This window comes from Vicugna pacos, chromosome 1 (genome assembly GCF_048564905.1).
Source record: "Vicugna pacos chromosome 1, VicPac4, whole genome shotgun sequence".
Classification (NCBI taxonomy): Eukaryota; Metazoa; Chordata; class Mammalia; order Artiodactyla; family Camelidae; genus Vicugna; species Vicugna pacos.
In genome coordinates, this window is record NC_132987.1 from 60,545,836 (window position 1) to 60,560,250 (window position 14,415).

At 49.5% G+C, this 14,415-nt stretch overlaps 2 long non-coding RNA genes across 3 annotated transcripts; one reads left to right on the forward strand and one right to left on the reverse strand.

The window, feature by feature from the left end:
* Nucleotides 1–6,040: 6,040 nt before the first annotated feature.
* On the reverse strand, nucleotides 6,041–11,708 carry LOC140696886 (uncharacterized). The gene is made up of 3 exons (XR_012073505.1): nucleotides 11,575–11,708; nucleotides 10,506–10,657; nucleotides 6,041–6,271 (listed from the first exon to the last, which is right to left on the reverse strand). It is a non-coding gene; the product is annotated as an uncharacterized lncRNA (long non-coding RNA).
* On the forward strand, nucleotides 11,360–12,908 carry LOC140696889 (uncharacterized). Of its 2 annotated transcripts, XR_012073508.1 has the most exons (3): nucleotides 11,360–11,706; nucleotides 11,851–12,370; nucleotides 12,548–12,908. It is a non-coding gene; the product is annotated as an uncharacterized lncRNA (long non-coding RNA). The 2 variants fall into 2 exon arrangements; XR_012073507.1 differs by lacking the exon at nucleotides 11,360–11,706 and having other exon boundaries at nucleotides 11,740–12,370.
* Nucleotides 12,909–14,415: the final 1,507 nt, after the last annotated feature.

The window sequence follows — 14,415 nt, forward strand, 5'->3', positions numbered from 1 at the left end:
TCTGTCCCCTCTCTTCTCCCAGAGCGGTGACAAAGAGCACAGTTGAGCCCGCACGAGCATATCTTGGCATGTGGAGCAAAATCACTGTCATCTTTTTGCTAAGCCCTTCTTGGGAATCAGAAATGAAATTCAAAGTGTTTTCCCAGAGACATGCCCAGGGTCTCAGTTCCTCCAAAAGACAGGCTGCTCTTCAGCGGCCTGGGGTGTGGGATTTTTGGAGGGAGGGTCCTAGGGGGTCAGCTGTGCTGCCCTGGCGAGGGCAGCTCTGGCTGGCCGGCTCTCCGCACTGCTCAGGGGAAGCTTCTCAAGGCGACCGTGGCTGACACAGCTGCTGCTCCCCCGCCCCAGGGAAGGGCTTCTTCTTGATGAAATGGAACTGAGCCAGGGCAGAAACCCTCTCCCGGCCGGGCAGCCCTGCATTCAGAAGCACAATAGCGTTGGTCCTCTCAGCGGGTTTGGAGAGCCATTCCCTTAATGAGAACGATAAATTCACAAGAAAAGGCTGGTTGCCAAGCACAAACCAGGGAAGAGCTCTCCGGGCCCTGGAGCGTGGGACACGCAGAATCCACAGCTGGACAGGGACCAGTCTCAGACCTACTGAGTCAGAACATCTGGGCTCTAAGCCTGGCAAACTATATTTTTAAAAGCTTCCCAGGTGAAGATCAGTCATTTTAGCAACCACTGGCCTAGAGACCCTCTGAGATTCTTCCAAGCCTGAGGTCCTTCGATGGCGGGAAAAGAGACCTAGAGGTGGAAGCTACGCAGGCTCAGTGAAGGGGCACCAGGAATGAACTTCAGTTTCTCTGGAGCAGAAAACTCTCAGGGCCTTTGCTGGCAGCTCGTGAGTCTCGGAAGGGAACCCAGCACGGCCAAGCCTCAGCGTGTGTGCAGAGATGTCATCAGCATCTCTCCTTGGTTTCCGCAGACCATCCCTGATGCAGGCAGAGTTCTGTCCTTGAAACAGGCTCTCCCTGAGTAGGGAGTGACAGGCAGAAGAAATGCAGAGAAGCGGTTGAGTTCTGCTCTGGCAGCGATGGGGGCCACTCGCTGGAGCACAGCTGTGGGCAAGGCCAGGTGCGGTGGGCAGCCTCCGGGTGAGCCCGAGGGCCCAGCTGCCCGCCCCAGTCAGGGAGCAGTGCCGGGTCTTGACTCATTCAGTGCCTCTCAGCAGCAGGCCCGGGACTTCCCCCTCTGGCCGCCCTGCAGCTTCTCCCCCTGCTCTGGACGGCTGGCTTATTTTCTTTTTCTCCAGTTACCCACACCCCACGATGGGGTCACTCTGCCCCACACTGGAGGCTTCTTCTTGAGTTTCTAGGCAAACACAGGAACCCTGGGGCCCAGCAACTTTATCCCTCCCATCATTAAACACTGGACTCCCAGGAGGCCAAAAATTGTGTCAGAGTTGGCTCCTTCCTCCGCTGCCCCCGCCCTCAGCCCTTCCAGAGGCAAAGAGCAGGCATTAAGGACTCAAGGGGGAGGGATGAAGGGAGTGAGGCAGGGAGGCTGCAGTAAATCTGCAATAAAATCCAGTTCTTAATTGACGCACTGCATCAGATCTCTCCCCAAGGTCTGTTCCAGGAACGTCCCTCAATCAAACCCAGTTCAGAATGACTTCCCCTCCCACCCCCATCACTCTAGGACTTCTCTTGTGAGGACACAGTGTGAACTAAGCTAAGAGTGTGAACTAAATGGATTTTATAAAGATTTGCCAGATGTGAGCATAGCACAGAATAAATAATCAATTGAAAGAATGAACATGTCTGAAGGTCCAAATCTGGTCTATTCCTTCAGACCTGGAGGCGAAAGACACCTCCTCAGTGAAGGCTTCCTGGATTTCTCCAACCAGAAGTGATCAAGTGATCTCTCCCTCCTCTAAAACCACACAGCACAGGACCCATCCTTCTTTGGCTGACTAGCTGAAGTTTTCTACCCATTGATACAGGCATTTTGTGTACATGGCAGGGTGATAGAAAGGAACCATCAAAGGCTTTGCAGCCAGAGGGCCCCAAGTTCAAATCCCCCTTCTCCTTCAAACTTGCTGGACAAATATGGAGGAGATGCTTAACCCTTTTAATCCTCAATTTCTTCATATGTAAAATCAGAATAATAACTATGTCCAGAGTTGTGGTGAGGGTTAGCAAGGTGGTAGAAAATAACAGCATTTGTAGTATTTCCATATTTCTTCTCTTCAAAGCCCAGAGAAGGATTACACTTCTCTACCCTGTGCTTGAAGTTAGGTGTGGCAATATGACATCCTCTGGCCAATGGGATATGAGCAGAAGTGGTGCATGTCACTTTCAGACAGAATCACTTAGAAGCTGGTGCACAGTTCTCCATGCTCACTTCCCCTGCTGCAGGGAGTTCAAAGGAAATCGTGGCATCAGATGGCGGAGCATCCAGCAGGTTGGCAACCATGAGCAGCCCCTTCCCCAGAAAGCTGTATTGGGAATGTAACATCAGTAAGAAATAAACTTGTGTTGCTTCCAACCACTAACATTTGGGGCTTGTTTGTTACCACAGCATTACCTAATTTATCCTGACTAATGCAAGACATAAGGTATGTAGGACTCAGCACAGCTCTGATACAGAGTAAGTGCTTGATAAAACATGTCATGGTTGAAGAAACACACAGACAAATGTCTGATCAAATGACCAAAGGAATGAACTAGTAACTACTTCCAGACCAATGCTGCTCTCTCTAAGGGAAGTTTGTGACAATTCTTCTAACCTCTTTATGGTGAGTGTAAATGCTTTATGCAGATGCCACTGGTGGCCAGGTTACTGCCAAGGCAAGAGGCAAAAGGCTGCCCTTTATGATGTTTTTTCCTGCCTATCTAGGGATGCATTGTCACCCATGCGGTCCCACGTGTGTCCTTGGACACTACTCTGCTACCTCTAACTGGGGTGATGGGAGCCAGGGTCCTCAGTTCAGGCATCTTTGCCATGGGAGATCCCCTCTGGAGACTACTAGCAAAGTAACCCTTGAGAATCCCTTGAGCTTCCTCACCACACGCAAGGCACACTCATCTGGGAGAAGAGCCTAAGGACAGGGAGCAGATGGGACCCACAGCTGAGGTTCTCCCCTCCTGGAAATGGAGGGGCCTCTGTAGGGAGCTGGGAAGCACAACCAGGGCCCAGTGGAAGATACACAGACCTCAATCCAGAAGGGGGCTGAGAACTGGCCTGGCAGCTCCCTGTCAAGTGTATGGGGCTCAGCAAGCTTACCAAGTAATTCCACATCCAGAGACCAACTTGACGATGCTGCCTAGGTGGGAATCATTACTGTCCCCATTTCACAGAAAAGGAAACTAAGGTTCAGAGCAGGGAGATGAATGCATCAGGACACCACATAGCATCTACAGGAGGTAGATTCAGTCATCGACCTGAGGAGCTTGCTCAGGATTTTTCCTCTGCACCTAAGGGGAGCCCTTTTGATTCCTTCATGTTGCTTTAAGAGCGTCCTTCATCCTCCTGTTGATTCCTACTGCTTGATGAAGCAGGCATATGGCATGTTCACCCCCAAAATCCTGAACGACTGCTCCCCACAGCTATAAACAATGACAGAGAAGGAGTGAGAGAGAGAGAGAGAGAGAGAGAGAGAGAGAGAGGAAATGCAACCCCGGAAACCAACACAGCACCCAGGAGAAGAGGAGAGCATTCTCTGAAGAGCCGCACTCCCGGCCCCTCTGCAAAGGGAGGTGTGTGCACCAGAGGCGGCAGCAGTAATACACCGAGTGTCACTTTCCAGCAGACTCGACGCCATAGCAAGGAACTGGCAAGGATCAAGTCCAAAAGGCAAGACAACTGGAGCTGGGAGAGCAAATGCCAGGTCAGGTGGAGGGAGGGTGGGTGACAAGAATAGGTCCAGGAAACCTGAGGGCACTGGGGCTCCCTCTCCTGCGGTGTTTGTGTGGGTCTGAGGACAGGCGTGGCAGCCACAAGGGCCCTGCAGGGTGGGGCGTTCCTGGCTGCAGTTTCCTTTTCTGGCTGATGAAGGGTTGACACGAGTTCCTTTGCTTGCCCCAGCTCTGACATTGCAATGGTCTTCCGGAATGGAAAGCCTTCTGAGTTTCCATCTCTAGACCACTGGGGGCGGGGCCACATCCAAGTTCCAAGTACACCAGCCAGCACAGCAACTGTCACTGTGCTGTGTCCTTCAGTCCTCATGACCCAGCAAGGAGGGTAGGTCACTTGTGCAGGACCAGTGGGGAAACTGAGGCGTGAAGTGGTGAAGGTCCTTTCCTAAGCACCACAGTTCATCAGTGGAGGACCCAGATTTGAGCCCAGCCCCACCTGGCTGCTCATGTCAGGCTATTTCTGCATTTTGCTATGCCCAAGTTTATCAGAAAGATCCACCCTGAACAGCAAACCCCCTGGAGTCGTATTTTTTAACAGCTGGCCATCCCCACCAACAGAGAACTACAAGAGACAAGGGAAAAGGGAAGATTTGATCTATTTCCTTTGCCTAAAGAGAATAAACGCTAATTTTGAGGGCACTGGTACAGAAAGCCATTTGCCCCGATGTCCTTGCCAGAGACAGATAACCTTTATTTGCAAGCTGGATTAAATATTAACTTGGGACCCAAGGGCGCTGTCACACACAAGCAAGACAAAGTCCTCGTCTTTAGCTTCAGAGCTCTGCAGTGGGGCCTGAGCATCCACCAGGCTGCTTTCCTCCCACATCAGAGCCCAGCCCAGGGGCCCCACCCCTCCCCATCGCATGGTTGCATTCAGGGCCGGTCGGTGTGTGTGCACTGAAGGCCTGGACAAGCTGGTGAGAGCTCCACCCTCCTGTCAAGCTGAAAGGCTCCTGGCCTGCAGGAGAATGCAGACTCCACCCCATGCCTGCTTCTGCACATGCCATCTGGTGTCCCCCACGCTGACTCCTGGTCTCACCGGCTGTGACCAGGCAGAGCCCAGATACGTGGCCCCCACGCCCTCGGCTGCATCACGTGGGAGCCGCCTCTTCCATGCTTATCAGGGTTGCTGCTTGCGGGGCCTCAGTGGTATCTCTACCTCTGTCGTCTGCCCACTGGCCAAGAGCCATGTCACCCTGAGCCTGTGTCCTCTATTGCTGTGGACACAGTGGGGTGGCAGTGGGGGAGCAGGGTAGTGACAGGTGTCAGTGGTGCTGGAGGAAGGCTTTGGCCATTTCCTAAGCACGCTGACATTTCAATTCTGTTACCACAGGTGCCAACTTGCCTTTCCAACAGGGTCATAAAAATAAGTGACAAATCTAGAAACCTACTTCCCTTCCTTAACTAAACCCGGCTACTCAGGGTTATGTTAAAATCTTAGGAAGTAGGACCTTGGTGTTGGCAATAAACCTCACTTATTAGAGCAGATGAGGAATGAAAAGAAAAACAAAAACAAAAAAAAAAGTGTCTTCCTCTTAGGCTGTTGACAGCGCAGGTAAGACTATAACTCTCAGGCCGGTGGCCACACCTGGAACTGGAAGCTGAAATAAACCAGTCGATGGGCTCCAAAGAAATGAAACAAGCAGCAAGACCCCTCCTGTCCACACTCACCCATCAAGTCGTGGGGCCATCTGCAATTGCCCTACCACTCTGGTCACGTGTTAGACCTGGGGACTAATGGCCACCTCCAACCCCCTTTCATACCTCAAATCCTCCATCTAGAAGGACCTTCTCTCCCTCCTCCACCTGGCTCACACACCTGGGCGAAGACTCTCCTGATGCCCAGCCCTGAACTTCAATCAGAATTGATTGTTCCCCCTTACCATCCCCTATTTTGAGCATAGCTATTTGACAACACTTACCACATTTTATTGTACTTAGCTCTTTTAAAGAGCAGGCTTTTAGAATACTTCAAATTATTCCTAAGCAGAGAACATATTTTCTAGACCCCCAAATCTGCCTTAAAGCTGCTCAGCAAATGTTTATTGAGTGGATTCATGAGTGACTGGATAAAATGCCTTTACGATGATAAACAACAACCAGATAAACAATCTGGTCCTCGTATGGGAAGAACAAAGATTATTAGCCCCATTTTACAGATGACAACAAAGTCACAGGCTCACTCCCACTCACTCACTTAACTCATGTTTATTGTGTGCAAGTTTCAGTCTAGAGCAGCGCTTCTCCAACTTTAACATGCACACGAATTTTCCAGGGCGCTTGGTAAAATGCAAGTTCTGATTCAGCCAGTCTGGGGTGGAGCCTGAGATTCTTCGCTTCTAACGAGCTCCCAGGTGACACCTGTGCTGCTGGTGCAAGGGCCACATTGGAGTGTTACCGACCTAAAAGGGTGTCTGAGAGAGAGAAAATGCCCAAATAGCTTGAGTACATAGCAGGAGGCAGAGTTGTCTTTCAAACTTGAGGAAGGAGAGACAGCATTGTGCCCATTATACAGATATGGAAACTGAGGATCAGAGAGACTAAGTGCCTCCTCCAAGGTCTAATCCAGCCCAGTTCAGTGCTGCCTTGACGGCCACCCACTGCACTGCGTGCTGGGTAGATTCAGAGACGGAGGCACCACGTCCAAGCTCAGGAAGGTGACGAGGGAGATGCACTTGCACCAGGAGCACAAAGACTGAGAGAAAAGCCAGAGGTCCAGAGGCGGGGGAGCACGTGCTAGGCAGATTTTACCCCCAAAATGTGCCGTGTCTTTGTTTTCCACCCACAGCCCAATTAGACTGCGGATGGGGGTCTTCTTCCATCAACCCAATCCCTTTAAAAGAAAGAAAAAGAAAAAACAGTGGCTTCAGGAGTTCTCTTTTAAGCCCTGAACCTCTTCAGTGGAAAGCGCTGCCCTTCCGACCCGTTGATGTAATTGCCATAATTGAAGATTCCAGGCCCCCATGGGGGTGGACAGGGCCCCATTCAGCCATCGGGTCAGCGAAGTGTAAACCTGCTGAGTCCTTCAGATGCCCCGGCCGCAGCCTCCCCTCCCTGCCCCCAGCCCCGCAGGCCTGCTCCCCGCGACGCCAGGGCAGCCAGGCCTGGGCTGGTCCCTCTCTGGCCCTGGGAATGGTGCCTAATTAAAGGGTCTGTTCTCATCTCCAGGAGGCGACTTAAGGCCTCCTGACAGTAATGAGAGCCACACGTGTGGGGCTGGGGGGCGGGAAGGAGGGCCCCCCTGCTGTCTTAGCACCCTGTTAAACAGCAAGTCATACATGTACACACACACGGACGCGCACACATGTCCATGCACACGTTGCAGTTCGGCTATAATCACCCTCAAATCTTCAGAACCACAAGGAGCTGCTCCCATTTTGAAAGAGGAAGGAACCAAAGAGAAGAAATAGCTTGCCCCGAGGCACACAGTGAGTCAGTGGGGCTGGCCTCAGGTGTCCTGTCGCACCTCGCAGCACAGACTTCCCCTAGGAGGGTGGGGCTCCCCACTGCAGCCCCCAGGGAGCTGATGTGGGGTGGGGTGGGGGAAGGGAGGAAACCAACTCACCCAGCTGCAGCAGCCAGTTTCAGAGGGCCTGTCGCGGTCCCCACAGAGCAGAAAGGAGCAGTTCCCGGGCCTGGGGCTGCTGTCTGAGACACCCTTTGATCACAGAGCAAAGCCACCCCGAGAGTGTGCCATTCACTGCTGCAGGGGGACACATACCTGATCCTCACCCTCCTGGCGTGAACAGGAGCCAGCCTCGTCATCTTCTCCTGCATTCTTTGTGCCCCATCTGACCACCTCCCCCTTCTCCTCCCCAACCCCCCCTCGCCTAGCAGCCCAGAGCTGAACCAGCTGCCCTCAGACCCATTCTTTCTGTTTCTCTTGCAGAGGAGCAGCCAGATAGTACTAGTTCTTAGTAAATATTCATTAACTACAGTAAAAGTCAAGTCGATGTTTGCTCCAACTCACGGTCACTGTCAGTGCATTGCTCTACCACAACTGCCTACAGAAGAGGACACTGGGGTGAGGTGAAGCAGAAAGGCTGAAAATAACATGGCTCATTTATAAAGATGGTGAATGACGGAGCAATTCACTTGTCCCATGGACTGTGATGAACTCCAAGAAGAAGCCAGTAAGATCCTGGGTCCTAACAATGTAATCTGGAGACCCAGGTTTCTTCCAGAAGCCCCCTCACTAGCATCTCTACTCCCATGTTCCCCCTTTCCACCTCCCAGTCCTCCATGCACACTAGCTACCTGACTGCTGGATCACACCACTTGTATCATGAGATATTCCTACTCAAAAGCCTTCAGTGGTTCCCTATTTCCTCTGCATGAAATCTGCACTGTCTGATTCTCGGTCTGGTTCGGCCTCAACACCAGTTTCCCCTTTAATCAAGTTGGTCTCCTCACCCAGCTCAAACAGGGTAGGGCAGGGTATAGAGGTAAAGACAAAATTTGGAGCCAGAAGACCCAGTTATGGGTCCCAGGTCCACCATCTGACCTCTCTGAGCCCAGTTCCCCATGAGTAAAATGGGGATGACAATAAAATCCACATTGTAGAGTTGGCATGAGGGTTAAGTAGGATAATGGATGTTGAAGTCCTTTACAAACTGTAAAGGGCTAAAGGAATGACAATTGTTCATATCTAGTCATGATTAGTCTCACCTCCAGCACTGCCTTTGATCTCACAACTCTTACACCTGGTCAAACTCAACTCAGGCCCTGCCACCCATCGAAAAATCATGCCTGGTACCTCGAGTTCCCACTGACTCTCACTTTTAAGGCCTCAGCCATAAAATGCCTTGATTTGTTCACTGTGTCTTGCACATGTCAGCCATAGAACTCCAAGCATATGGGTGTTTACTTACATACAAAACAAAAAGTCTGGCTGCTTACAATTAAAAAATAAATACACTTATAACAGCCAAGCTCAAGATACAAATGGAGGGAAAAATCAGCAACACCACAAGAGAAGAAAAGGATGATTATGTCAGACACCGAAGTTAAGCTAGCTACCCCAGTTACGTCCCTTGGGCATATTCCTCATGTTCCCTTCTCTTGTCTGCAGAAGAGAGATTTGTACTCATCAGCCCACAAAAGGGGAAGGTTGGAGTGGGACTTTCCCATCTCTGTCCTCCCGGGGAGGAGGAGTAGCTAATGAGTTGGGTGAGGGCAGCATTTACCAGGAGGTCGTCACTGGGTCAGGGGCACTGGGGTGCAGTCACTGCCTTGGGCTCCTCGGTCTCATCAGGCTCCTGCTCTCTGTCGCCCTGGGATTGCTGTGATCAGCCACCTGCCCAGGGAATCTGTCCTCACTCTCCACCCACCTCCCCCTGCCCCACCCAGCAGGATGGGCGCCACTCTTCTGCTGTTTCCACTCCACCAGCCTTCTAGAAGTAGGCCATAATCTTTTCCTTGCAGTAGCTTGAATAAGTAGACTCAGCATGTACTTAGCAGAACATGCAGGTCCCAAAGTCAGGCTCAGGGAGGGAGGAGGAAGTCCCACCCCATTCCCTGATACAGAGATTCATAGGGAGCCTGCAGTTTGGGAAGCTTCCTTTGCCGTCAGTGAAGCTGATACTCTGCTGTGCATTCGCCTGGTGGTCCTGGAACCTGTTCTCATTCACCCCGAAAGCAGAGAGGTGGTCTTAGGGCCCTGACTGCCAGCAAACACAAATGTGAACTATGAGCTTCCCAATAGCCTATGTATCATTATTTTATTTAAAAAGAATGGAAATATGACTGAAGGTAAAGAGAGATGTGTCCTGATATAAGGAACACAATGGATGAGTTGTCAAGGGTGGTTTAGCAGAAGATCCCTGCAGGCGGCTTATCACAGAAATCCCGGGGCGACAGAGAGCAGGAGCCTGTTCTTTTTTGTTTTATAATAACACATAATAAAAGTTAAGAGCATGTATTAATTTATAATTCAATGTAAAGGAACCACACTAATGTATTTCAAATCTATTCATTTGTGTTGACTCGATCAGATGCAAGGACAGGGCTTCATTCATTATCTCAGTTGTGTTTTTGGCAAGAGATAAACAGCAGACAATTTAGAATTAAACTTATAACTCTCATATACTGTGGAAATAAAAATTGATATGACACTTTGGAAAACAATTTGGCGATATGTATTGAGAATCTTGGTAATGTTCCTCTATTTAGCAATTCCACTTCTGGGAATTTGTCTTAAGAAAGTAAATTTTTGAAAGTTAAAAGTCATATGCTTAAATCTATTAAGTAAATCATGGTACACTGATAAAAGATTATGCTGGTATTCAAAATGAAATTTATGTTGCTATCATGTTAAATAACAAAAGTAGATTATAAAGTGGTGCATTACAATAGTTATAATCATGTAAAATCATGAAAGAAAAGGAGGAAAAATACCAAGTGATGAGAGCAATTTTCTTTCCCTTTCTGTATTTTTCTATGTTTTTGAATGAGCACATACGATAATTGGAAAAAAATTAAGTGAACGTTATTGTTGATATATGTAATTAGCTGCCCTCTGATCCTGCTACTTTTTGATACCAGCCTGGCAGACAGCAGAGCTGGCATTCTGTTACAAAAACTAAGAGCTGTGCTCACTGCCTCACCCGGGTGAGGGGGCATCTCACTTCTACCCAGAAGGAAACTCACTGTTGCTGGTGTGTAGGACCGACCTTTTCCTAAACTCAGGGTTTTGGAGGTGACTGGGCACATTTGGGCATCTCAGTTCAGCTGTGGACTCCCTGAGCAAGAGACAGTCTCTTCTTCTATTTAGTTCCCAGGGCTTGACTGTAGCTTGTCACCTGCCAGGGGACCAACAAGTTGTTGGTTTGATTGGTTGATCTAATGATTTGTCTAGCCAGTTCGCTAAGAACATCTTAGGTACTCAGTCCTCCATTACTGAGTGACTGAATGATGAAACAGACATGAGTGAACTTCTTGACTGAGAAGCACTGAAAGAAGAAAAACTCTTACATATGCTTCTAGGTCCAGCTCAATGGGCCCCCCTGACCACTCTGCCCTTGCTCCCCCCTACCCCACCCCCACGTTCCCCTGTGACCTTGTACAGACCATGACTGTGCCCTTGACTGAGCCAAGATCCCAGCCTTGATGCAATTTGTTTCCTTGTCTGACTCCCTCACTCAACTCTGAGCTTCTTGGGTCAAGGTTTTACATTTTGTTCATTTTTAAATTAAATCAGCCTCTGAGGTTATCAGCTCAGAGTCTGGGACATAATTCATCCAACACGACACATCACAGGGGTTCCACAAATACTTGCGAACTCAGTGGACAGGATATCTCAAATACCAATGAGCCCTCCAGCCCGGGGCCAGATGCAGTCTCTGAGGGCTCGAAGGAACCACGGAAGAACTGGCAAAACTCTCACCACACTTCACTGCCATCCATCCTCTACTTGTTTCTCTTCTCTCCTAGGTCATAAACGCTATGAGGGCAGGGCCTGCGTCTGGCTTATTCACCCCAAACTCCAGCTCTCACACAGTCAACTCAGTCGATTTCCACTGAAGGCATGAATGGATGGCAAGGGACTCCAGTTTTCAGTTTTGATTTCCTCCAAATGTGATGACTCACTGAGCACTAGGGTAGATCCCATGTAGTGCTGTGCAGCCTGCCCCTAGCTGCCCTTTCTCTTGGTTTTTATTAAGAACTAAGGAGAACTGTGGGAGGCTGGAGGGGCTTTCTCTCCTCAGCTGAAGATTACCTGGCAACTTAAGTGAGAACCACAGCAGATCCTCGACCAAAGAAGCCTCAAAGGAGAATGTTTATCTTCCCCCAAGCAGGCGCCGAGCAACCGATAACAGAAACAATTCGTCTCAGTGATGTCCTCGGAATTGTACGTACATCTTCCAACTTCCTTATGCAAAAGATTTCCTTAGAAAAGACGAGGGAAACGGTTTCCAAAGAAAGGAGATTCTCTAAAGTTTCAAAAAGTAGTTCCACAAATACAACCTAAAAGAAGCCCTCTGGTCACCTTTAGAGCCTAGAGAATATTGTTTTCCACACTCAAGATTTGTGGACCAAAGAGCTCTGCAGCGGCGCTGCGGTGGTACCCATGCCGGAGAGACGGTGCCGACAGCGTCTTCCCTGCAGGAAAGCCTCGTCAGCCGGGTCAGGTCTGGGGGAGGATGGGAGGCTGATATTTTGCTCTTCTCCACATCTACTGCTGAGGGAAGCCTTGGGCTGGAAATGCACGTTGGGAGGTTAACGGTGAACTGTGAATTAAAACACAGTAAGCCACTTACTCCTTCCCCATTCACACCTTCCTTTCTTAAGTCTGGTGGGAAAAAAAAAAGACCCCTTTCCCCTTCCTCCTTGGCAAGACTGCCCCAGGGTTAATAAGAACCTTAAGCCACTATCCTCCACCCACGTTGGAAGCAGGGTGACCGTGATTAGAAGAGCCTGATGTAAGCGCAGCCTGCGATGAAAGAGTCGCTGACAGACAGCGCAAGCTGACACCATGAGAACAGCCGGGGCTATGAGGTCACTGGGTCCAACAGGTAGGCTGTTCTGTTTTCTCAGCCCTGACATTCAATGCCCCACCGGTTATTCAATAACCAGAAATGAGGTGGGTCTCACAAATTCCTGAATCTCCTTGGGGATGGAGGGGGAGGAGCCAGGCTTCCTTGATCTAGGGCCCCAGAGGAGAAGCCAGAGCTGGAAACCTGCCCCCCTAGGAGGATGGCTGGATGAAACAAAACGCAGGAAAGATATTCAGAAGCAAGTAGCATCATTTCTGCGGAGACATGAACAATTATCCCGCATCACACTTAACCCAGACAGTCCTGCCCTGCTCCGAGACGGGAAAGTGAAACTCACCCCTGGACTGAACAAACGTACAAACCCTCAGGCCAAACGGAGCGGCCAGTACTTGAGCAAATTTGTTTTTGAAAAGGTGGGGGCGGGGGGGTTATTATTTGTTTGGGAGGAGGTTGTTTGCTTTGTGATTTGTTTATTTTACTACCCAATATATGCCACACATATGACCTAATATACAAAGGTTTTAGAGCTTTAAATATATGAAATATTTTGACAAGACACTATAATTAATGCTTCAAAAAACTAAGTTCAAACCAAACATATTTTCTTGTGACCATTTCCTAGAGGTTAAAGGAAAAAGGGGTTGTAGTTTTTTTTTTGTTCAAGTATAATATCAGGAGGTAGGGTGATGTATTTGTGTCCCAGGGCTGGCAAAACAAAGTATCACAAAATGAGTGGCTTACAACAACAGAAATTTATTGTCTTGTGACAGTTCTGGAGGCTGGAAGTCCCGATCAAGGTGTCAGCAGGGTCATGTTCCCTCTGAAACCTACAGGGGAGTATCTCTGCTTGCCTCTCCGACCCTCTGGTGTTGACCAGCATTCCTTAGTGGTCTTGGCTTCTAAAGGCATCACAGCAATCTCTGCCTCCATTGTCACATGGCCATCTTCTCTCTGTGCATCTCTGCCTCTGTGTTTCTCCTCTTCTTAGAAGGACACCAGTCACTGGATTAAGGGCCCACCCCACTCCAGTATGACTTCACTTCAACTGATTACATCACCCACCAACCTCTAACAGCCCTTGTTTCCAAAGAAAGCCACATGCTGAGGTACCAGGGGTTAGGACCTCAACACATTATTTTTTAGGGGACACAATTTAACCGATGACAGGTGATGACCACCGACAGCTATAATCAGCCCAGCTCACAAGAGGAAAACACAGAGCCCACAGCATCCACAGAGCTCCAGTCAGCCCTGGGAAGGCCCTTAGCGACGGATACAACGCGATTCCTCCCAAAGAGGGGAACAAGCCATTTATTGATCAATCCTTCCAGCAAATATTCACTAAGCACCTACTCAGGGTCCTACACACGCTGGCTGTGGGTAAGAGGGATGAGACAAAGTGCCAGTTATTGGTGGTGAATGTGAGAAGTAAAACACAAGGGTAATACTGTAATTCTGCATTCCCTGGCTCAAGCCTACGCCTCACTGAAATGTGAGCAGTTTAAGCACCAGGTACGCTGCCCCCAGCCTGTACAACAGCTCCCACATCCTCAGTCTTTTGCAGAATTCGGTTTCAAGGAGCCTTTGGGATGAGGAAAACCAGCATACAAGTGGTTAAAGAACCAGTGTGCTCCAGGTCAGAGGAGGCAAAGTCCAAAAGCCAGGGTGGTATAAGGGAAGAATCATCAGATTTTCCAGCTGGAGAGGATTTTTGAGAGCATTTTAGTTGATAGCTTCAAACGTGCCCCAAAACCAATGGAACATTTTCTTTGAACAAAATCTTATAAGGACACACAATGTGTGAACAGGCAAAAGCCAGATCCTTCTGGTGGCAGGACGAGAGGGCTGGGGAGAGCCCCGCCTGGTCAGCGACATCTCCAGAGATTGTCTGAAAACCATTAGACTCCCGACAGGGGAAACTGAGGTCCAGGAAGGTGGCAATGAATACCATGTTCAGCAGCATGAGTTTAGGACAGAAGCAGGACTGGAACTCAGCTCCTTCTCTGATTCAAATGCACCACCTCATGTGCTCAGCGTGAAGGGGACAAGAAGACAGAGTTTCA